Source organism: Triturus cristatus, chromosome 5_2, assembly GCF_964204655.1.
Source record: "Triturus cristatus chromosome 5_2, aTriCri1.1, whole genome shotgun sequence".
NCBI lineage: Eukaryota > Metazoa > Chordata > Amphibia > Caudata > Salamandridae > Triturus > Triturus cristatus.
This window is the reverse complement of record NC_140588.1, coordinates 1076322319-1076347840: the sequence shown is the minus strand read 5'-3', so window position 1 is coordinate 1076347840 and position 25522 is coordinate 1076322319. Positions and strand designations below refer to the sequence as shown.

The 25522-nt window shown below is 48.2% G+C and overlaps 1 long non-coding RNA gene across 1 annotated transcript in view; it reads right to left on the bottom strand.

The window, feature by feature from the left end:
- Positions 1-14274: 14274 nt before the first annotated feature.
- LOC146829695 (uncharacterized) overlaps positions 14275-25522 on the bottom strand; it is a 240452-nt gene continuing 229204 nt past the window's right edge. Inside the window, exon 3 of the long non-coding RNA XR_014962036.1 lies at positions 14275-14593. This is a non-coding gene — a long non-coding RNA (uncharacterized LOC146829695). The remainder of the gene's footprint in view (positions 14594-25522) is intronic.

Below are 25522 nucleotides of genomic sequence, written 5' to 3'. Positions count from 1 at the left end.
GTCCTTCATTGGGTTGTGGGCCTCTTGTCGTCCCGTGGTGTGCGGGGTAATGTACAAATATGCAGAGGTCTCATCTCTGCACAGTGACTTCGGGTGCGAGTATCCTTGCCATAAGAATTCAGCAGTGTTAATAGGAAAGATATACATGTTGATTGAGAAGTATGTGCAGAAGAACCTGCGTTTACATGAGAGGAGTGTATTACATGCATGCATGCAAGCAGTGTGAGAAGAGCAGGCATAGTTCTAACACGGATGGTGACAAATGTTAACCTAGGACCGATGGAAGGAAATAAACGAATAACTTTCAGAATGCACAACTGGAATGTAAGTTGTGAAATGCAAAATGAGCATCTTGGGTTTACACTCCACTGATACTACTATACTTTTTGTAAAACTTAAACAATGTATTTGCGTGTGTTAACAATTTTGTATATCATGAGAGTTGAAAAGGCATTTTCTCATTGGCTTTTAACTTTAGCATAATTTGAACAAATTGCATGAAATACAGCAGACAGTTTGTAGGTTTGTCTTAAATTTAGCATTTTCAAATGTGTGTTTATACATCAAGGTGGGCCCCATTTCAAATAGGGAGTGGGAGTCAAAAAGTGTTAATTTGGTAATAACTTTGTTACTTTGTGAAGACTCTGCACAAAATTTGGCAGAAGTTTAGCGGATTAGTTTTGGATTGGTATGAAAAGCTTTATGCCAATTCACTAGGGGCCGAGGACGGATACAGACTTTGAGAATGATTCTCAAATGATGATACAGAAATGTACTCACCATGGCTATCCTGTTGAAATTCTTGGTGATGCCTTAAACAGAGTCAAACACAAGGACAGAGACTCTCTTTTTATATAAGGAGAACCAGTTTAAAGGGGAAAGGAGGAAAAGAGGTGAACAAGAAGATGTTAAATGCTGGTTATTTATGGAGTATAACGTGGCAGCGTCAGTGCGACGGAGACCCCGCTATGGCGACGTTTACAAGGCACACGTGTCTGCGGGAGGTCGCACTTTGTTGTGGGTTGTTTAGTGTTGTTTCTGTAGGACCTGGGCAGCGCCAACGTGGCCAGTGGCTCCTGCCTCCGGGCACCGTGGGGTTGTGCCTCGCCATGCGCTATGGGGAAGAAATTGGGGAGGAGCACTCTAGCCTCAGAAGTCTTGGGCAAGTGAATGCCGGCGAGGAGGGGCCTAAGTTGGGGCCGATTAGCCTCCTCGTTGTGGGCGGTCCGGGTGTTGTTGCTGCCTGGGTTCCCTGATTTTGGGCCGAGCCGGCAGTTGGGGCGTCGGTATGGTGCCTGAGTCCCTGGTTTATGGGGGGACTGGAGAGCTGTTTGTTGTGGGCCCGCAGCTTGGTCAGGCCTGGGACCGTGGTCTGCGGGAAGCCAGGGCGGCCTGCCGAGAGTCAGCTGGTGCCCTGGGATGAACGTATCGGAGAGGGTTAGGCCAGTTGCTTAGCGAGTGGTGCTAGCAAAGCCAATTTGTGAGGTAAAATCACCTAATGGGTCACAACGCATATCTTGGCATGCTTGTATGCCTTGAGAGGGCGTGGCAGAGGCGATGCAGCCGATGGGAAGGGGTATTGGATTTGTGGTGTCAGCGTGCCTTGCCACGCGCTTACTCTCGGCCCCTTGTGGCTGCAGGCAGCATTGGGACAGGTTCTCTAGCCTCCTGAAGCCAGCTTGCTCCAGCGGTGAGAAGGGGTGGAGCTGGTGCTTTTGGCCCCCGATGAGATCTTCAGTAGGGGCAGTGGTGTCCAGGTTTGCCTCATGTGCTTACCTCCCTGGTTTAAGCGGAGGAAGCACGATTGATTTGGTATTTCTCCACATTCCTTGTGGCGGGCAGATCATGATGGACACTTTGACCCCTCCTCCCCGTGGGCGCCGCTGGCCTCATGGGCAGGCTGTGCTGGTGGGCGGGACGGCATACTTGTGGTATGGCCTTTATTGTGCTCCTCCCCGCCGTTCGTGTTGTGTTGATTGCATGTTGGCATGTGCCTGGCTGAGACAGGTTTCGGTTTCGGCTTTTCCCAACAGCCTGTTATGACACCCCCAGCCTCCAATCTCCGTCGCCAGGGCGAGGAGTGTGACGTGTGCCAGGTAGCTTGCGCGGGAATACAATTTGCGTCCCTATGATGTTTTCGTCATTACGCGGTCGATGATGTGCGCGGGATTGTTATTGCCTGCTGATCAGTTGAGAATGTACTACGTGTTGTCCAGGGCTTCTGGCTCGTATTGCATCGCGTTACGCTTGGGTGTCTGCTGGCAGCTTCGGTGTTTTCGAGGTGAACTCAGGCTCGTTGAGGCGGTGATTTACCCTCCTGGTGCTTGTCACTGGTTTGGTGCTTGAAATCTCCGTCTTGAAAGAGTTTTCAATATTCTCACAACGAAGCTATAGTTCTTATTTAACTCATTCTCGAACAACCATTGACAATGAGAATAGTGTGAGTATATCGTAACAATCCCAATTTTCGGGCTGGGCCAGGCATTTGCGTCGGGGCGGGGGCTATTGCTTGAATGTTGTGGCATCTGTAAGTCGTCTACGCCTGGTGCACAGACGTTGCTAAAAAAGCAATTGAATTATGTAGCGTGTGCCAGGGCAGAGGCCTCAAATCGTCTGTCGACGGCACAGGGAGCTATGCACAATTTTCAGCCTCATGAGTCACAGTTGGGATTATTGGCTTGAGCAATGATCGCCCAATAGGCTGGCTTGCAGGTGTGGGTTTCTTGTAGTAGGGAGCTCAAGGCAATGTCCGCAGAGGGGAATCATGCAAGGATGTGGACAAGCTAAGAACACGGAGCTCACACGCCACATTAGCACCCTCCACAAAGTGTAACAGTGCAAGAACAGCAAGACGCGTTTCAGCACCTGTTGGACAGCATGGTAGCCGTCCGGGTGCCCTACGGTGTGGGCTGTTTTCGAGCAGCTCTGTGGTTGGGCGTCAGGCGGGGAACTTTCACATGGCATTACTGTACTGGGTAGGTAATCAAACCATCGGTCAATATTGCAACGCCATTTAACGCAAACCTCACCTGTGGGTGTCAGGCGCGGTGATATATGACTAGTTACATTACATAGAATGCTAGTACATGGGTCACACTTAAGATTTGAGCACAGTGGCTCTATAGTCAGGACCAAGACAGAGCAGGTGTTTGGGGGTCAGAATCATCAGGCCACGAGGGGCATGTCAGGACGATCTCTTACCGGCAGGTAGCCAGTTGTAGAGACATGCTTTGATCCCATCTATTTGGTGCTTCTGGGGGTTCTTCTGCCCTCCATCCCTCGTTAACTGCGCAAGTGAAGTTGCAAGAGGGCCGGAGGTCGAACATAGATGTTCGGGCTTTTGGGTACAGTGCCCCATCTGTTGCCTATACCTAGGAAAGATCTGTTGGGGGACCCTTTCCAAGTGGCCGGCAATCACGTCATGTCATCAAATCAGGGATTTGGGGCAGCTACAGTGCACCAAGCTTTCTGTTGGGTGCTAATTGAATTCATCAACCTAGGCCACCTATTAACTACTGGGTGTGTAGATCTCATGTGCATTCACCCTAGGCTAGACGTAGGGATTGCACAATGGGTACGGGATTCACATAGGAATGCTGACCATCCAGCCGTGCACCTGGAATCAGTTGCAGTACGCTAGTAAATAGTAATTGATTATAGTACAAGCAGGCCGCCTCCGAGCTGGACTATGTACCTAGGTCACGCGCAGCAGGCATAGGAATCCGGTGGAATCACATAGTTGGGGACTGCACCAGGACATTAAACTGCACTGGTTAGATTCCGACGTAAAGTTTCTGCAACACTGACTTTTACTGTGACAGGTTTTACCTAAGGCCTCCTGTTAGACGCACCAGTAGTTGGGCAGGCGCGTACCAAATCTTAAGCAACTTTAAACTTTACTGGGCAAGAGTGGTTTGCAACTAGACACCTGCAGCAGTGATTGCCGCTGGGCGGCAAGGAGATGAGGGAAAAAGGACTGGCAGGTCCCGCTGGGTGCCTGCCACATGGCCACTTGCAGGCTGTTTATGGTGATTCCTAAGGGCATAGGAGGGGTCATGGCAAAGTAAAATCTGGACCGATTCACCTGCTGGGGATGGTCCCTACCTCTTTTCACTGGATCTCTCCCTGTCGGGCCTATCTAACGATCATCCCAATTAGCATGTAGTATCGCAAGTATTTGAACAGGGTCAAACAGGCAGGGGACTGACTTGGGCAGGCACAAAAGACATTTCACCACCGGACCATGCAGCAACTTTGCTTCATCAGTTGTATCAACAATCTAGCGGAGGGGCCAACCTGTGGCCAGTTAACGGGATTGTCCCTCAGCATAACCAGGGTGTGCACCGGCACAGGTACGCATCATCAGTCAAACCTTGCGCCCTGGTTTTAACAGACTAGGATATGCAGTGAAATGTGTGTGTGGCAGGCATGCGCCAAGAGATGGGTCTTCCGACACATCTATACCTAGTTTAGTTCCGGGCTACGGAGTGGCGGCGTGACACTCTGGTGTTGGAGGTGGTCAGCCGGCTGGCAGGCCTTCTAGATGTGGGTTTCTAGCTCGGGCATGTCCAAGTAAGGGTCAGGTGCCAGAAGTCGGCCCTGGGATACAATTTTTCACAGGCCTGTGGAGCGGCAGAAATGTAAGGTGCTTGTGTTCGACCTTTTGTTTAGAACGGGTAGGCGGCACCCACCAGTGCCTTGTATGGGCTGCCAGGGTTTGTCCTTAGAGTGAGAAGTGGTTTAGGGCTATGGAAGTGATCTTGAGGGCTCGCAACCAAGCCAGTGCTACATGGGTTAGGTTCAGAGACAGAAATGGCCACTGATTATCAGAAAGTGGCAGGGCTATTCGGAACCAATGTAAAGGGACACAGAGAGTTCTGGCAGGACTTCTTGTCTGGGTTATGCAGAAGGAACTGCTAAAACAGCTTGGGCTCTACATGTTTCCAGGCATTGTTTCTGCACACCCATCATTTTTCCAGCTAGGGGGCGCACCACACATTTCCAGGTAATAGCAGTTAGTACCGGTGCATCTAAGCTCAAGTTAAATGAAGGGTCTTTTAAATCTGCATTTCACTTGCTGCGCTTCTAAGAAGGGGGTTTGAATGTGAGGCTAGGTCCCCGGATAAGTTCTGCTTGCATTTTAGTTTTAACATGGGGATTGGTGCTTCCAATCTCTGGACATTTTGCAGTCAGGAATAAAAGAAAATGTAAAGAAGCTGCAGTGTATGAACTGGGCGCACTTAGCAGTAAAGCGGCAAATATCAAGCACATACATCGCAATCCTGAAGGGGATGAAGCCGTTTCAGTTCAGGACCAGGTGGAGGCTGATTTTGGGGTCAGCTTGGTTTGCCTCTAAGGTGCAGTTTTCTGAGCGGATGGACCTTTTTAAACTTGAGGGCTGCTTGTGGCATCTGATGTCTCTGGCATGTTGCCTCCCCAGGGTCATCCAATGGCTTCACCTCAGACATTTAGGAAGTTCTATGGTTCATTGCGGGCGTATGATGTTTTCATGACCACAGACATCCATTACTCCTGGCCACTAGCGCTGATCCTAGCGGGGATGGTCACTATGTATATATGGTCTTTTGGTTTCCGAGAGACACATACACACTCTGTATACTAACTGGAGCATTAGTAGAGGTGTGGATTAACGGGGTTCCTTAAGTTGGCAAGTGGCGGGCAGGTTAGCAGGCCTCCTCTTGTCAGGGTCTGAGGTGTCGGTTGGGTCTGTGAGAGCGAGGATGAATAGACTATCCTGTCAGCTAGGGTGTGAGTTTGCCATTCCCAATAGGGTGCGGGAACCCTAATATTGTTGGAATAGAGATTAGTTATATAGAATGGTGTTCAGTGCTCAGCAAAGGGGGTTTTGCAACCTAGAATTTCTTCAAGTTGCCAGGACCAATGATCTGGGGGAAGGGCCTCCCGGGCATCCTGTGAGTAGGGGTCCCAGGTAACTTATGTGTAAGCGGGACTAGTTGTATAGAATCTGGAGCTGTGCTCAACAATGGATGTTTAGCAACCTAGCAATTTTCAGCCTCGCGCAGGAGGATGGACAGCGCCATGCGTAAATTCACCGACCAAAGGGGTTTTGGTTTTATCCGGCATGGGTTACGACACGCTAAGTCCACAGGGTGTTTTGATACAGATGGGATACACCTGTCCAAAGTGGGAATGGACATATTCTTGCTTGATCTGGGGGAGGCCTTGGAATCAGCAGGGTGTAGATAACTAGGTCTATCATGGTGGGGGGCCATGGGGTGACGGTGGCCACACCCAGTGCTGTGGCGGAGTTACAGGGCGATCCAGAGGCTGTAAGGTACAGAACGGTACCCTCTGCAGGAGCACAGTAAGGGTGCTAAAGCCTAATATCCCCAGGGAGGTCCTCGCGTTGGACCCTGGAGGGGCGAAGGCGCCCCGTTAGTCCTACGGGCGGTTGTGGACCTGAGCAACCGGGGGTTGCCTGCAATGCTCCGCCCCCCTTAGCTGGGGGGGCGTGAGTATGAGGGTGGACTGGTGGTCCACTGGTGGGAGGGGCTATCACCTCCCCCAAATTCGACAAACACCAGTTGGCTAAGGCCACGGTGTAATTTGGCTCATCAGGCGGGCAGGCGGCGAGGGACTGCCTGCCTTGGGATCGCCCGTAAGATAACCCACCATGTTGGCATATTTGTTATGCAAATAAACCTGCAGCAATTTTCTCCATTAAGAATTTGTCTTGTCTGATTATTTATCCAAAGTATTGCTGTGGGAGGTATGGGGAGTGTTGCCGATATTGGCACTATGCAGGGCTGCCCCAGGCCCACGAAGGTGGCCCTCCAAAGAGGGCGGCCCCCCTTAGTGCCACAGGATGGCACACAACAGTCCGCCTCCCAGTGTTGGGGACCCTCGAGGGTCCCCCTGGCATGCGTCACTTCCGGGCAAGAAGGGGTGGGGGAGAGGTACTTATACCTCTCCCACCCTCTGCTCGCCCTCTTTCTCTTGCTGCCCTGATGCCGTTTCCCTCCCCACCGCTTACCCGACATACAGGCAGGGGGGGGGTTGTGTTTCACTAACTTATTATTTTGTGTTGCAGGCGGAGTTACAGGGCGATCCAGAGGCTGTAAGGTACAGAAGGTTACCCTCTGCAGGAGCACAGTAAGGGTGCTAAAGCCTAATATCCCCAGGGAGGTCCTTGCGTTGGACCCTGGAGGAGCGACGGCGACCCGTTAGTCCTACGGGCGGTTGTGGACCTGAGCAACCGGGGGTTGCCTGCAACGCTCCGCCCCCCTTAGCTGGGGGGGCGTGAGTAAGAGGGTGGACTAGTGGTCCACCGGTGGGAGTGGCTATCACCGGCCCCAAATTCGTCAAACACCCGTTGGCTAGGGCCACGGTGTAATTTCGCTCATCAGGCGGGCAGGCGGCGAGGGGCTGCCTGCCCTGGGATCGCCCGTAAGATAACCCACCATGTTGGCATATTTGTTATGCAAATAAACCTGCAGCAATTTTCTCCACTAAGAATGTGTCTTTTCTGATTATTTATCCAAAGTATTGCTGTGGGAGGTATAGGGAGGTATACTGTCAGTGTTTGTGAATTCTAAAAAAGCAATACATTTGATCCATTCACGAAGTACTTCTCTGGGTGTAAATGTACTCCTTTTTTGGTAAACTGATCACTACAAATATTTAAGTTCCTGATGCAAAAGGAACACAGGAGGAGACATAGGCAACACTGAGGGCGGGGTTGGGAGGAGAAGCATCGTGCAAGAGAGACGGAGGGCGCAGGTGGAACAAAGCAAAACGGAGGGTGGAGATGAGGAGAAGCCTTGGCAGGAGAGGAGGGGGTGGGTGGAGGAAGCAACACGGAGGGTGGAGATGAGGAGAAGCCTCGGGCAGGAGAGGAGGGCATGGCTGTGGGGGGAAACATCACAGAGTGTGGGGTGGAAAAGCAACATCCAAAAGAGAACGTGGATGAGGTAAACAACACAGAGGGTGGAGATGAGAAGCAGCGGGCAAGAGATGAGGGCATGGCTGTGGGGAGAAACAACACAGCATGTGTAGTGGAGAAGCAACATGCAAAAGGGAAGGACGAGGGTGGGAGGAAGCAACACAGGGTGGAGATGAGAAGCACCAGGCAAGAGAGGAGGGCTTGGCTGTGCGGGGGAAACAACACAGCGTGTGGGGTGGAGAAGCAACATGCAAAAGGGAAGGACGCGGGTGGGAGCAAGCAACACTGAGGGTGGAAATGAGAAGCAACAGGCAAGAGAGGAGGGCTTGGCTGTGCGGGGAAACAACACAGCGTGTGGGGTGGAGAAGCAACATGCAGGCAACGATCGTGCAGGCATTAAAAACAGTTGTCTCCACCCAATACAGTGCAACACTTCAGAATGCACTTGTAAAATCAGTTCAAGGCATTATTGTTCCGAGAATACAGTACATGAGATTAGCTAAACATCTCAAGGATTGCGCAAGCAATAAAACAATTGGCAACAGTTCCGAAACAAAAAGTGCCAGCAGGCCCCTTTTCCATATCCATAGCCCAAGCCCTCAACCCAGGGCATTCGGGGCACAACTTTGCAGCAACTTCCCCTCAATCACACAGAGGGATGGGCAATACCCGCAGTTCCACTTACCAGGGCACCGCATAGTGCTTCGTCCCTGCTGAGGTACCTATCACCGGCCCAAACCCCCAAAAGTTCCACTCCAGGCATCCCAGGGTAGGGCAGGAAGGTCCCGGACCACCAGCAGGTCAGTCCCCCCTCCTGCCTGTCCGGTGGACAACATACTCTGATTCTGAGAGTTCTTGGGCACAGCGGGGAGGAATGGTGCCGAAAATCGGGGAGGATTGTATGTCACGTTGTGCGCGTGCTATAACACTGTGGTAGGACGCATTTGTAAACAAAACAGTGCGTTCACCTGCTCCAGTGCACGGCTGAGGCGGGTTGGAAATGCCACTGAGAAGAGTCAGTGAAACGGTGAGGCACAACTGCGAGCGGCCTCCACAATAGTGATACACTGGTCCTGATGTTGTTATTAAACTGTGTGCCTTCCACAGTGAGGGCGAATGTGGACAAAGTATGCTCGCATTAAACGTGTTTGATGAGGGGGGGGGGGGGGGGGATACCCTTTCAGTCTTCCTTTCTTAATCCGCTGGTTGAAAAGTTTCTGATTTCCTGTACCTCGCACATGTTCAGTGGGCCGGCCAGTGGAGGGAAACGCTCGCTTTCCTCAGTTCTGCATTGCTAACCCTCACCAGCAATACGCACTCAAGAATGTCCCTTTGGTTGATGGTAGCCTGGGTCAACTTGTGCTTTTGAGACCTGCTGTGACGTCATTCACTGGACGGTCCCTTTAACACCATGGCATGTCCTGCACGGCCACAAGTGCACCCATGTAGCATCCAAGCTTGCCTGGGCGAGTGGACGTCGCCAAATTATCTATGGTTCTACCACTCAAGCACCCCTGAGGCATGAACACTTTGCAGGACACGTTGCACTCATGTAGACACCCAAAGAGGCACCATAGACTTTTGTTGGGGAGCAGGAGAGATTATGAGCCAAGGAGCCCATTTTGGGGGTTTAATTCCATAACCACCTTCAGAAAAGATATCACTCGGCCGGACTTTGAGCTTATCAAGTCTGGTTACTGTGCCATCCTGTAACCGAGTTCCAACCCCGTTACCATGACCTGGAGTAACGTCACCTTTAGTAGATATGTCTCGCAGTCTCAAAGTGAATGGGTAATTGAACTATGTCTCCGATTGGTCGCTGATAGCGAGCGCTGTGATGCCTGTATAGGTAAGAGTCTGCGCTTTACAAGCGAATTCATAATAATAAAAGTCCATCCTCCAAATGGAATGAAATTGTCTCCAGCCCTGAAACATCAAGGGTACAGAGCAGTGCCCACCACAGATGCGCTGGTCGCCACCCGCCGCCCAGGACCTGAAGAAAACACATCACAACCTACTTCAGTTATATGGAGATATTGAAGGGACGCTTAGAGCACCATACATAGTGCGAGGGCCGTGGCTGACAGCACCCCCAGCAAGGTGGGCCATTCACTGGATGGGGAGACGCGCCACTGGATGTTATCTAAATGTGACTACCATTTTACCTAAAAAGGCTACAAAAATAAACACTGAATTATAAGTCAAGGCGTGGCCCACAATGCAGTGACATTTCCCTGGGAAGGTATTTCATTGCCCTTTTTACCAGAATCGCTGTCACCCCACTACCGCCAGGGAACAGTGCAAGCAGGAGACATGTTGGGCCGGTTTACACAGGTAAAAATACAGGTGTGTGTGTACTTAGGAGTGTCTGGGCGTCTCCGAGAGATGCTGAAACGCGGTCTGGTTAAAAGGGACAGGCAAGGATTCTGCTTAAAGGCAGATTTCCACTAAAGTGAGTCATGTCACAGCTTTGTAAGGCACGTGCTTCGACCCTGTGCCTCAGAGCGCTGCACACAAAAAAAAGAGCGAAACGTACGACTTACCCTTTACAAAAGGAAGGTATTGCATGAAGGAAATAGCATTGTGGGTAGAGTACGTTACTAAACAACATGTTTCTGTCTCTCTTTCTCTCCCTTTGTTTGCCCCTTGTCTCCTTCACAACAAAATGGAGCTCTCTGTCTGTGTTCTTTCAAAAAATAGATTGAAAAATGACTCATGCAAAAATGTACAGGAGGAATTGTTGCCATCTGCTACATAATGACTGTAAAAATAATAGGAAGAGATGAGCTATGTAATTAGAAATCATTTAGAACTATTATTTCAAGGTTTGCTAGTCGAGTGTGTGACCCATTGTCTGCCAGGACATTTTTATAATTCAACTTTTTCAACTTCAATCTCTTCTTTACACTGGCTATCTTTCATCTTTTTCAGCTTCAGTCTTTTCTTTAAACTGGCAGCTTTCATCTTTTTCAGCTTCAGTCTTTTCTTTACACTGGCTACCTTTCATCTTTTCCAGCTTCAGTCTTTTCTTTACACTGGTTATCTTTCATCTTTTCAGCTTCAGTCTCTTCTTTACACTGGCTATCTTTCAACTTTTCAGCTTCAGTCTCTTCTTTACACTGGCATCTTTCAACTTTTTCAGCTTCAGTCTCTTCTTTACACAGACTATCTTTCAACTTTTTCAGCTTCAGTCTCTTCTTTACACTGGCATCTTTCAACTTTTTCAGCTTCAATCTCTTCTTTACACTGGCTATCTTTCAACTTTTTCAGATTCAGTCTCTTCTTTACAGTGGCTATCTTTCAACTTTTTCAGCTTCAGTCTCTTCGTTACACTGGCAGCTTTTAACTTTTTCAGCTTCAATCTCTTCTTTACACTGGCAGCTTTCAACTTTTACAGCTTCAGTCTCTTCTTTACACTGGCTATCTTTCATCTTTTTCAGCTTCAGTCTCTTCTTTACACTGGTTATCTTTCATCTTTTTCAGCTTCAATCTCTTCTTTACACTGGTTATCTTTCAACTTTTTCAGCTTCAGTCTCTTCTTTACACTGGTTATCTTTCATCTTTTTCAGCTTCAGTCTCTTCTTTACACTGGCTATCTTTCAACTTTTTCAGCTTCAGTCTCTTCTTTACACTGGCTATCTTTCCACTTTTTCAGCTTCAGTCTCTTCTTTACACTGGCTATCTTTCATCTTTTTCAGCTTCAGTCTTTTCTTTAAACTGGCAGCTTTCATCTTTTTCAGCTTCAGTCTTTTCTTTACACTGGCTACCTTTCATCTTTTCCAGCTTCAGTCTTTTCTTTACACTGGCTATCTTTCAACTTTTTAAGCTTCAGTCTCTTCTTTACACTGGTTATCTTTCATCTTTTCAGCTTCAGTCTCTTCTTTACACTGGCTTTCTTTCAACTTTTTCAGCTTCAGTCTCTTCTTTACACTGGCATCTTTCAACTTTTTCAGCTTCAGTCTCTTCTTTACACTGGCAGCTTTCAACTTTTTCAGCATCAATCTCTTCTTTACACTGGCTATCTTTCAACTTTTTCAGCTTCAGTCTCTTCTCTACACTGGTTATCTTTCATCTTTTTCAGCTTCAGTCTCTTCTTTACACTGGCTATCTTTCAACTTTTTCAGCTTCAGTCTCTTCTTTACACTGGCTATCTTTCCACTTTTTCAGCTTCAGTCTCTTCTTTACACTGGCTATCTTTCAACTTTTTCAGCTTCAATCTCTTCTTAACACTGGCTATCTTTCATCTTTTTCAGCTTCAGTCTTTTCTTTAAACTGGCAGCTTTCATCTTTTTCAGCTTCAGTCTTTTCTTTACACTGGCTACCTTTCATCTTTTCCAGCTTCAGTCTTTTCTTTACACTGGCTATCTTTCAACTTTTTAAGCTTCAGTCTCTTCTTTACACTGGTTATCTTTCATCTTTTCAGCTTCAGTCTCTTCTTTACACTGGCTTTCTTTCAACTTTTTCAGCTTCAGTCTCTTCTTTACACTGGCATCTTTCAACTTTTTCAGCTTCAGTCTCTTCTTTATACTGGCAGCTTTCAACTTTTTCAGCATCAATCTCTTCTTTACACTGGCTATCTTTCAACTTTTTCAGCTTCAGTCTCTTCTTTACACTGGCTATCTTTCAACTTTTTCAGCTTCAGTCTCTTCTTTACACTGGCTATCTTTCAACTTTTTCAGCTTCAGTCTCTTCGTTACACTGGCAGCTTTTAACTTTTTCAGCTTCAATCTCTTCTTTACACTGGCAGCTTTCAACTTTTTCAGCTTCAGTCTCTTCTTTACACTGGCTATCTTTCATCTTTTTCAGATTCAGTCTCTTCTTTACACTGGTTATCTTTCATCTTTTTCAGCTTCAATCTCTTCTTTACACTGGTTAGCTTTCAACTTTTCCAGCTTCAGTCTCTTCTTTACACTGGCAGCTTTCAACTTTTTCAGCTTCAATCTCTTCTTTACACTGGCAGCTTTCAACTTTTTCAGCTTTAGGGCCTCATGTAGGTAAATAAATTTTACCGGTTCTTAAATACCGAGCCGTACCGAATCGGTAAATTAGAACCGGTAAGTTATATGTAGGTAAAAATTCGGTAACAGTTACCGATTCGGTAACAGTCGGTAAATACGAATCGGAATTCACCGATTCGGAAAATACCGAGGTGATAATTACCGATTCGGAAAATACCGAGGTGGTATCTACCGAATCCGAAAATACCGAGGTGGTATCTACCGAATCGGAAAATACCGAATCGGTATGTACGGATTCGGTAAATAACATCACATGACTTGACGAAACAGCTAATCCTGTGCAACGACAGCCCACCCAACCAGGAACTGCCCACACCCAGGCAGGTGTACACAATTAGCCGAAGTGGCCACACCCAGGCAGGTGTACATAATTAGCTGACCCTGGAGAGGCTTGGAGTGCAGAGGAGAGGCAGGGAGCAGTTGCATGTGCGAGCGGGAAACGAACAGCATGTCCAGCCAGAGAACACAGAAAGACGGAGGGGAAAGGAGGAGGAAGCTCAAATTCAGCCCCAAGGAACTCCAGGTGCTGGTGGAGGAGGTGGTGAAGCAGCACCAGAAGCTGTTTGGGAGGCAATCCCTGCAAGTGCCTGAGGCCGAAAAGCGCAACATATGGCTGGCCATCCAGGCGCAGGTCAATGCTGTGGGAGTGACCCACAGGGACATTGAGGTCCTCAAAAAGCGCTGGTATGACCTGAGGATTGTGTCCAAGAGGAAGATGGGCGACATCCAGAAGGAGGCCAGCCAGACCGGAGGTGGAACCAACAGGGCACCTGCCCTCACCGAACTGGAGGAGCTGGTGGCGGCCACAATCGAGCAAGAGAGCGTCGTGGGTCTTGGGGACGCCGACAGCTCTGCCAGAGCCGCAACACACCAAGGTAAGACGAAAGCACAGCAATGTAGCCTCCCCTACCCCTATTCCACATTCCCCATTGTGAAACGAGAATCACACTGCAGTCCACACGTGTCAGTGCAGACAGGCAATGCATTCCGGGAGATGTAGTCAGGGCAACACTAACCATGACGTAAATGTTACAGGGCAACAAGGCATGTCACGCACTCGAGGCACAAGGAGACAGAGGACAGATTGGAATGTGAAATGATTTATTGTGACGCTTGCAATGCAGCCCTTCGGGGACACTGAGCCAATGTTGTTTTTCTGTCCACAGATGTGACATCATGCAGTACAGGGCATGCTGCAGGGGAGACGGCACACCGGCCACAAAAATCACCTCTAGCCAGCACGAGTTCAGACCAGGGAGCAGGCCCACTTGCAGCCGCACCACCAACACAGCCAGCCTCGCCGCACACAGAGCCAGCATCACCTCACCGAGAGCCAGCATCACCACAACCACAGCCAGCATCGCCACTCATGTTCGAATCACCGGCCACATCTCCGCTTGCAGGTGTGAGAATGAGGAGGCGTCCAGCAGCCAGGCTACGAGCCTTCGACACCTCGTCAGACGACAGCATGGGCCCAGAAGACCGCACCGGGCCCCAGGAAGGGAGCCATCCCACTGTGCCCCACACCTCACAGGCAGCACAGACGGGAGCAAGAGGGCGCCGCAGGTCGCGTGTCCAGAGTCCACCAGCACCCACTGACGGCCATGGTGTCTTCTTGGGGCTCGAGGGCCAAATGTTGAAGCAACAGCGCCTGCAATCAAAGGCAGTTATGTCAGTCCAGAGGCACATGCGGGTGATGAAGACAAGCTTAGTCAACATGGACACAAACATTGGCGGCATGGCTGCGGGCATTCGGGACATGTCCCAGTCAATCCAGCAGTTGTGCAGCAAATTAGATGCTGACATCGAAGCACGGCGCCGGGAACGCCAGAGAAGGGACACTACCAGCAGGGCACTCAACCGTCTGGCAACTGCGACTTCCCTACTTTGCCGGCGCTCTGTGACGATGCAGGAGGGCCTAACACAGTGCTGCAGCGACCTGTCTCGGGGGATGGTGCAGGTGACAAGTGCACTAGGGGTGCTATTGACTAGTCAGGCGTCGACAACTGCTGCAGGGGATGCTGCGGAGAGCATCGACACCAGCAGCAGCATCACACCCCCCGTCCCCGAAGCACGCAGGAGCAGCAGGCGGCTTGGGGTTGGCTCTAGTGAGGATGCACAGGCCGTGCAATCCACCACTGCAGCGCGTATGCGCAAACATTGATGTGGCCCTGCTTAGCCACTTCCCATTGGGTGACGTAACCCTGGACATACTCCTTGTATAGATGGTATATTGCCAGATTGGCCTGTTCATGTGTTCATGGCGTGGTGCCACATTAAACTACGTCATGACTTCTCACAACTCGCTGTGTCCCCTCACTTACTCAGAAATAGTTGCATGTGATCTCTGCCCGTCTCTCTCTCCCATCGATTGCAGTTGGCACTCTAGCTGCGCTGCCCTCTGGCTGGCCTGACTCATCCTCGTTGTCCTCAAAATATGTTAGTTCCACATCTGTACCTTTTTTCGTGGCAAGGTTGTGCAGCATTGCACAAGTGGCAATAATCTTGCAGCAGGTGATGGGTTTGTACTGGCGTGCGCCTCCGCTCTTGTGGAGGCAGCGGAACCTGCTCTTCAGTAGTCCAAACGTGCGCTCCACCACATTGCGTGTTGTTTTGTGGGCCACGTTGTATCGTCTCTCACTTTGGGTTGCTGGGTGTAGGTAGGGAGTGAGGATGAATGAACGGCATGCATATGCACTGTCGCCTGGATGAGTAAAAGGGAACCATCAGTTACATGCCTCTATACACTCTGATTTGCAGGTTTCAAGGGGCGTCACTGTTACTTACCCAGCAGGTATCCCTCTCCGAATTCTCCGGCACTCAGTCGTGTGTAGATCCCACTATTCTGGAAGATGTAAGAGTCGTGGGTGCTCCCAGGAAACTTTGCAACAATATCTGTGATGATGTTCCCTGCATCACAGGTTACCTGCACATTGAGGGAGTGGGTGGACTTCCTGTTCCTGTAGATGTGCTCTGTATCAGCTGGTGGACAGATTGGGATGTGTGTACCATCAATACAGCCGATGACATGGGGGAACTGTGCCATGTGATAAAAGTCTGTTTTTGTTTTCTGCAGTGCAGCCTGTGTGTTTGGGAAGCTTATGTAGTGGTGCATTCTCTGCATCATGGCATCCAGGAACTTCCTGAAGAAACGGGACAGGCCACTCTGGGATACACCACCCACCGCAGCTATCACCACCTGATAACTGCCGGATGCCAGTAGATGTAGGCTGCAGAGCACCTGCACATGTGGTGTTATGGCGTGCGCCCTTCTTGTTGGCTGGTCCAGGAGTGGGTGCAGGTCCCTTATCAGGTCCATGATGGTTTCGGGGTGTAGCCTGTACCTCTCATGTATCTCTGCATCAGTCAGCTGGAATAGTGTGATGCGCTGTCTGTAGATTTGTTCCTCCCGTCGCCACACCCTCAGTCCTGCTGCCTGTAGACGTAGGCGCCTTGCAATGACGTACATGGCGGCCATGTTGTCCACGCTGTTGCATTTTGGGATTGCTTATGTGCATTGTTGATGGTTACCACCTGCTTTCAATCCGTGTTAATTACCGACTCTTATTTACCGATTTTCCTGGATTTCTTAATTACCGACTGCTCCTACATGTCATTTTAAATTTTTACCACTTCATATTTACCACTTCATATTTACCGATTCGTTAATTATGTATTCGGTAAATATGAATCGGTATTTTAGAATTCGGTAACTATGAATCGGTATTTACCGCCTCATATTTACCGAAAAGTGGTTTTTGGACTCCTACATCTCACTTGTCTGGATACCGGTCGGTAACGGCATATTTACCGAAAATCGGCCGTTACCGACCGGTATTTCGCTACCTACATGAGGCCCCTAGTCTCTTCTTTACACTGGCTATCTTTCATCTTTTTCAGCTTCAGTCTCCTCTTTACACTGGTTATCTTTCATCTTTTTCAGCTTCAGTCTCTTCTTTACACTGGTTATCTTTCAACTTTTTCAGCTTCAGTCTCTTCTTTACACTGGCTATATTTAATCTTTTTCAGCTTCAGTCTCTTCTTTACACTGGCTATCTTTCAACTTTTTCAGCTTCAGTCTCTTCTTTACACTGGCCATCTTTCCACTTTTTCAGCTTCAGTCTCTTCTTTACACTGGCTAACTTTCAACTTTTTCAGCTTCAATCTCTTCTTAACACTGGCTATCTTTCATCTTTTTCAGCTTCAGTCTTTTCTTTACACTGGCAGCTTTCATCTTTTTCAGCTTCAGTCTTTTCTTTACACTGGCTATCTTTCATCTTTTTCAGCTTCAGTCTTTTCTTTACACTGGCTATCTTTCAACTTTTTCAGCTTCAGTCTCTTCTTTACACTGGTTATCTTTCATCTTTTCTGCTTCAGTCTCTTCTTTACACTGGCTTTCTTTCAACTTTTTCAGCTTCAGTCTCTTCTTTACACTGGCAGCTTTCATCTTTTTCAGCTTCAATCTCTTCTTTACACTGGCTATCTTTCATCTTTTTCAGCTTCAGTCTTTTCTTTACACTGGCTATCTTTCATCTTTTTCAGCTTCAGTCTCCTCTTTACACTGATTATCTTTCATCTTTTTCAGCTTCAGTCTCTTCTTTACACTGGTTATCTTTCAACTTTTTCAGCTTCAGTCTCTTCTTTACACTGGCTATATTTAATCTTTTTCAGCTTCAGTCTCTTCTTTACACTGGCTATCTTTCAACTTTTTCAGCTTCAGTCTCTTCTTTACACTGGCCATCTTTCCACTTTTTCAGCTTCAGTCTCTTCTTTACACTGGCTAACTTTCAACTTTTTCAGCTTCAATCTCTTCTTAACACTGGCTATCTTTCATCTTTTTCAGCTTCAGTCTTTTCTTTACACTGGCAGCTTTCATCTTTTTCAGCTTCAGTCTTTTCTTTACACTGGCTATCTTTCATCTTTTTCAGCTTCAGTCTTTTCTTTACACTGGCTATCTTTCAACTTTTTCAGCTTCAGTCTCTTCGTTACACTGGTTATCTTTCATCTTTTCTGCTTCAGTCTCTTCTTTACACTGGCTTTCTTTCAACTTTTTCAGCTTCAGTCTCTTCTTTACACTGGCAGCTTTCATCTTTTTCAGCTTCAATCTCTTCTTTACACTGGCTATCTTTCATCTTTTTCAGCTTCAGTCTTTTCTTTACACTGGCTATCTTTCAACTTTTTCAGCTTCAGTCTCTTCTTTACACTGGTTATCTTTCATCTTTTCAGCTTCAGTCTCTTCTTTACACTGGCTTTCTTTCAACTTTTTCAGCTTCAGACTCTGCTTTACACTGGCATCTTTCAACTTTTTCAGCTTCAGTCTTTTCTTTACACTGGCAGCTTTCAACTTTTTCAGCATCAATCTCTTCTTTACACTGGCTATCTTTCAACTTTTTCAGCTTCAGTCTCTTCTTTACATTGGCATCCTTCAACTTTTTCAGCTTCAGTCTCTTCTTTACACTGGCTATCTTTCAACTTTTTCAGCTTCAGTCTCTTCTTTACACTGGCATCTTTCAACTTTTTCAGCTTCAGTCTCTTCTTTACACTGGCATCTTTCAATTTTTTCAGCTTCAATCTCTTCTTTACACTGGCTATCTTTCATCTTTTTCAGCTTCAGTCTCTTCTTTACACTGGCTATCTTTCAAAATTTTCAGCTATAATCTGTTCTTTACACTGGCTATCTTTCAACTTTTTCAGCTTCAGTCTCTCCTTTACACTGGCAGCTTTCAACTTTTTCAGCTTGAGTCTCTACTTTACACTGGGATCTTTCATATTTTTCAGCTTCACTCTCTTCTTTACACTGGCTATCTTTCATCTTTTTCAACTTCAGTCTTTTCTTTACACTGGCTATCTTTCATCTTTTTCAGCTTCAGTCTCTTCTTTACACTGGCTATCTTTCATCTTTTTCAGCTTCAGTCTCTTCTTTACACTGGCTATCTTTCATCTTTTTCAGCTTCAGTCTCTTCTTTACACTGGCATCTTTCAACTTTTTCAGCTTCAATCGCTTCTTTTCAGGCAGTTTTCCAAGCTGGCTTAGTATGAATCCAACAGTGTTACATCTCTGAACATGCTGCGTTGCCACAGGATGTGTTCAATGCAGGGTTTTCCACATCTCTGGTCCAGGATTCTGCAGGAGGAGGAGTTTGGCATGTTTGCCAGTTTGTAAACTTTAAATAAAGCCAATTTCGTATAAATGTTTGCTCGATACTGTGATGTATTTGACAAACCGAGGAACATAAACCGATTTTAACTTGTGCTTCTGTTGAACGCCTGTTTAATTATTTATATAATATTGTGTGTCCTTCTTAGATGTGTCTGTAATAGTGACTTTTTGTCTTGAATTTTGACTCTTTGTCTAGAATTTCAACACTCACTGCCTAGAATTTGCCTCCATGGCAGCTGGTGACCCTGGGAGGGACAGGGATGCGATAAGGACCATCACCCAGGGCCACACTGCCCACAGGAAGGGCACCTGGTCCTTCCGCCACCATGTCATGCCAGGAGGCCCGTGAGGGCTGCAAGGCCATCAGGTTTGCTGAGCATGTGGCAGTGGCGACTGGCTTGTACCGAGTGTGATGGGGGGGGGGGGGGGGGTACAAAAAAAGAAGAAAGAAAGAAATTGACTTCGCAGCGCGACGTCCTCCTCCCTTGGGTGTCTTCAGGAAACCACGCTACCCAATCCTGGCGCTGCTCTCACAGCATGAGAACAGCGACAGGATTGGATAGAGCAGGTTCTCTCAGCGCTCTTAAGAGCACTGCAGGCCTGCGCTTTCTCTAACCCAGCTGTCTAACACAGAAAGGTTAGAGAACTTTAAAATGCGCCTATCTGGCCGGCCGGCCCAAGACGGCCGGCCAAAGAGACTTGTGCATTTTAAAGAGACCGCTCCCTGCTGCTGCCCCTCGGCAGTGCTGGCCCCGCCCTGTCCTGACACTTTGTTCGGGATGGGTCGCTGAAAAATAAAATGGTGATAAATAAATGTGATTACGATTCTATTTTTCAGCTCTGGGGCTTGTAGGGCGACGCTCCTTACCTCAAATGGAGCAGCCGCCCCGGCACGTGGCATTTCATCTCAGCACAAACGGAGGAATCAGTACAAGTCTTATGCTGGCGCGCTTTATTAACCCCTTCCATGCTGCGCAGATTCCGCCGCTGTGCTGACGGAATCTTGCGCGGGCGTGGTCATGACGGAACGGTTCCGTCATGAGCACAGCTCAACCGTGGCTCATGACGGAACCGTTCCGTCATGAGCACCGAAGGGGTTAAAGCAGCAGTGAAAAGCTGATGCATAAAGGACAGTTCCAGGCACTAAACAGTTGGCTAATGAGCCTTCTTGTGCAGGTCATCCTACTCTGACCCAGAAGGAAATATTAGAGGGACCGGAAACAATCCCTACCGTGGATGGAATGCTAGACCGCTAACCCGTCAGTCCAGCCTCCATGGTCCTATTCTCCAAAGTCTCATAACCTCTCTGTGTTGAAACTGCATGACCCTAAAACCCTCCTGTTCCTCAAATGCCTGACTCCCTCCTCTGAACACCAGCAACCTTTGTGCACATTTTAATGGACGTGTGTTTTCTTATTGCTTAACAAGTACAAACATGATTGCATTTATAATGTATGTTGGAGGACGGTTTCCCCTGGTCAGGGGAGGGGGGGAAGGTCTCCTGCGTCCCATTTCATTGCCAGGACATTTTTATGTTGTGATTCAAAAAGAGGGTTTGTCGGAAGCACCGATTGCATTGTTTTCTTACAGTGTGTTAAGGAAGATGACCGCTGCGCACAGACAACTAGTTTGTTTGTTCCGAATTTAGGGGCAGATTGACGAGATTGTCGTGCAGCGCAGAGCAGCAAATCACCTCGCTGCGCTGCATTGCGTGATAGAGAAAAGGCAGAAATGAGCCATCTTTAAAAGAACAGGCGCATTCCTGCCTTTTCCCCTGCGCTGGTGCCCTTTGGGCAGCAGACACAGAGGAAAAACCGAGGAGGAATCAAGATAATTCTCCTCGTTACGTCTCCCCTGGGGAGGCATATCGTTTTGGCGCATTCTCAGGTTCATGAGGTTTGGTAAATTTGGATTGCATCAAAAACCCTGGGAGTTGCGTGGGTACACCCATCACAACGCCCACGGAATGCCTCCATAGTGCAGAGTAAGACAACGCCGCGATTTGTGCTGCGTTGCATTACTCCATATTTTTGAAGTCATTCAAAGCCAAGCAAAGTGGCTTTGCGTGGCTTCATGAATATGACTTGGGGCTTTGCGTCCTGCATGTACCAGGTTGCGTGATGCAAGCATGATGCAAAGCTCTAATAAATATGCCCTTACTATCTGAAACGGCAGCAGTATGATTGCATTGTATTTGATTTTAATCCTTTGAAAATAGCAGTACCTTAAAAGGAAAGTGTTATATTTGGGTGTCTCTAGTTGGCATAGGTAGGTACCTGTGACAAATAGGGACCCTTGCGTCTAGTCAGGGTAAGGGGCTACACTCCTAAAATAACCTCTGCTCACCCCCTTGGTAGCTTGGCACAAGCAGGCAGGCTTATCTCAGAGGCAGTGTGTAAAGCATTTGTGAACACATACAGTAATACAGTGACAACACTACAAATGGACACCACACATGTTGTATTATAAAAATAAGTATTTTTATAGGGACTTAACACAAGACCAAACGACAAAAATCCACACTACTGTCCTCAAAAATAGTCTCTCAAATGTTATAAAATAGCTCAGTTCTCTCAAGTTGTAAATGCAATACTTTACTCTCAATGTACCTTAGATGCGTAGTGCAAAAAAAAAAAAAAAGGGTTGAAGGGAAGGTGATGCGTCGGTTCCTTACACGCAAGTGAGTGGATGCGTCGGTTCCTTACTGCTGCGCAGGGAAGTTGATGCTCGCTTCCTTACTGGGTGGGGAGTCGATGCGTCGGTTTCTTACTGCTCTCCGGTGTGATGCGACACGCTGGCACCTCGATGCGATACTCTTCTCCGGTGCGATGCGACCAAATGGCATCTTGGTTGCGATGCGACAAACTTGGTGTGATGTGTGCACGCCCGACGGCCATGCGGCAACTCGGTGATCTTTGGAGCTGCGACAGGCCCTGCGACGCGCTTCTCTGGTGATGCGACGAGGACCTCTGTGGCAGTGTCCCGCTACTCCGGCGATGCGCCGCGCCACGCTTCGGCGATGCGATGATGCCAGCGGCGCGGTGGCTCGCTTCTTCGGCGATGACAGCAGCTGCGGCACGCTTCTCGTTGTTGCGGCGCGCTTCCAGCTCCCAGCGACACACAGTCTCTCAGAAGGCCCAGCACAACAGCAGGCACTTCAATTCCCAGCAAGGGAATTCAGGGGGGAGCTGGTTGGTGAAGTCTTGTATCCCTGAGACGTCAGGCAGGAGGCAAGCTCTAGTTCAAGCCCTTGGAGATTCTTCTTCAAGTTGATAAGAAAGCACACTCAGTCATTTTCTCCTCTCTTTGGTAATGAAGCAACCACTGCAGGCCAACTCCTAAACACACAGCACAGGGGTAGTCTCCTCCTTCAGCTTCCTGGTTCTTCTCCTCAGTAAAGGTTCGTCTTGATTCCCAGAAGTGATCTATAGTTCTTGGGTCTGGGTCCCAATATTTATACTCCTTTTCTCTTTGTCTCTGAAGGCAGAGAGGCCTTTGCCTAGTCCAAACCAGTTCTGTTCAGTCCTGGAGCACTTTGTTGACATATCTCCTACTTTCCTTTCATAGTGCAGGGCAGGGACATCAGACACACCACAGGAGGTGGAGCCAGCATTGTGGAGGGAAGGCCCAGCCCTATTCAGGTCCCAGGTGCAACCCCTCCCACCCATCTAGATGCAGATCTCTCTATTCAGCCTTGTGCCGACTCACCCTGTCTCCTGGAATCCCCCAGCCCCTGTCACTCAAACTCCAGACAAGGAATACACAGCCTAGCAGAGGCAGGTTTGGATGGTTAGACAAGAAAATGCCTACTTTTGGCATTTTCAAACACAGAATGTTAAAACCAATTTCACTAAAAGATGTATTTGATCATTCTGAGTTCAGGCACACTAAACTTGAATTTCTACCATGTTCCCTGAGTCAGTTAGGATTATAAAATGTAATAATCAAAATGCCCATTCTGGCCTATGGAGAACAGGTAGCCTTGCAATAGTGAAAAACAAAATGGCTGTAATTCACTATTAGAACATGCCACATACACCAGGGCATGTCCTACTTTATACTTACAATGCACCCTGCCCTTGGGCCTACCATAGGGGTGTCTGATATGAAGAAAAGGGAAGGTTTAGGGACTGGCAAGTGGGTGCACTTACCCAGTCAGCATGACAGTTCCAGACTGCATGCAGGCTCTGCAATGGGAGGCCTTAGACACACTTTACAAGCTGCTCCGGTGGGTGGCACAATCAGTGCTGCAAGCTCACCAGCAGCATTGGTTACAAGCCCTGGGCAAAAGCAGTGCACTGGACTAGGGTCTGACAAGTAAACCAATCAAGCCAATCTTGGAGTCACTAATCCATACATCAATTTACCATAGGAAGCACTTGCACTGTGGCACTGAACAGCAGCGGCACAGTGTCCAAAGCATCTATAACCAGCAAAAACACATGAGGCAACAGCAAAAAATGGAAGGGAGACCCACGCCAAGGGTACCAGGTCTAACAGAAAGGTATGTAAGTGCCTGACCGTAATTAACCTTGTGAGTACTTGCATCATTGCACGGTCAATCTATTAACCCAAAAATGCTTTTAGATTTTTTTCCGAAAAGCAGTGGGGGTCACTTTTTGCATGGGATAACACACTCTGGTCACATGCGGAGCCGGGATTGAAACTACGCTTGTTCGCTCTGAAGACTGCCATTTATTAAGTCTGGGCAGTGAACTCTGCTCCATTCGCGGAGTTTGCTAAGTTTTTCACAGTCTGCGGAGCTCGAATTGTTCCTAAAAACTCCGCTCCAGGTTTTTCCCTGCTTGCTCTCGCCAACAGTAAAATGGCGAGCACGAGCAAGGAAAATCAAACGCTAGACCAATTCCCAGCGAGATTTCTCAACACGGGTGGTCGCAGATGGTCGCTACCGCTCGAGCTGAGGAAGCTGCCGCTCGAGTAGAACTTCTACTCGAGCGGCATAAAGAAGCTGAGCAAGATGCCATTCGCACTGATTTTATAGTGTGGGACAAACACCCAGCAATAAAAATCAGTGGGAACGGCGCAAGGTAACCCACTTTGCCGCTCACAGAACTCTGCATTTTTACGTGGAACTCCACGAACTCCGCCCAGGCTTACCATTTATCTGAGATCTCCTTCATTTTCATTGGATATGTCCTGTTAAGGAGAGTCATCATGGTTTGTGTCTGAGTAATTAAAAGCCATGTTTGCTGCAGCTAAAGCCCCACAAAGAAGTGCTCAGGGCACTGACGCTTACTTTTTGCGGACAGGTATTGACCAAATTACATAATCTCAGAGAAAATGTGACGTCAGAGAGCAGGATGTCAAATGCGTAAATTACTGATAATGTGCTTTGTGTAAAATACTTTTTTCTTTTAACTGAAATCTGTTACCCTGGGTCACTGCGACCAGTGGGTGTCAATCACTGGACCGATCCACAATCGGCCCTCTGACAACTATCCTGGAACTTGGGGCGCCTTCTGAAACTGACGCCGTAGTGTGCAAAGGCAGCAACTTTGAGCTAACCTACAGGCTAGCAGAAGTGACGAAACACCCCCATGATCCATCTGATGGGCCGTTGGGTCTTCTATTTAAATAATCTTTCATGAAACTTAAAGGTGCCGCATATTTATAAACAGTGATCGCTGATAAGCAGAAAAATCCACCTAGTTATACAAGTAAAATGCCGGCTCCTTTTTACGTCTCGCCTGATACAGCGCATGCACAGTCTCTTGTGAGTCATTCTGTTTTCCAACAGTGGGCTTAGAGAACACCCATTGTTTCCCATTGGTTGGCTTCATTGTCACTTTCATTTGCTTGCTTCTTATTGGTCAGCTGCTGCAGGCTTCCTCCTTCTTTGTGTGTTCACCCGTCCCCTGGAGCATAGGCGCATTGGTTGTGTCCTTCCACTGCTCATATTTTTAGGTGCTAATATCTTCTTTGTGTTTAAGTACCCATGAGAATGCATGTTTTTATCTGTCTCCACCCCGTGTTCCTCCCACCCACCTACCGACCCTCCACTGTCCGCCTGCATGCTCCCAACCCCTCCCTATAACCCTCTGTTTTCTGTCATCTTGCCTCAGCCGCCTGACCACCCTCCATTGCCTGTGCTGCCCCCGCATAGCCTCCCTCCAATTTCCATGTTGATCCCACCCACCAACCCCCCTGTTGTCTGTGTTCCCCCCACCAGCCCTCTCTCCGTTGTCTGTGTTGCCCTCCATAGTCCATGTTGCCCACACCCTCACCATAACAAAAAAAGTGCTATGACGTGGACTGCTTTTTGTGTAATAACACTCCCCCCACACCCTCTATTGTCATCTGGTGATAGTCCTCCGTGTTGCCATTGAACCCGTTTTTATAAAAAAGGCGCTATGACCAGGATGCCGCTGCCCGTATCATACTGATTTTTTTCCCACACCC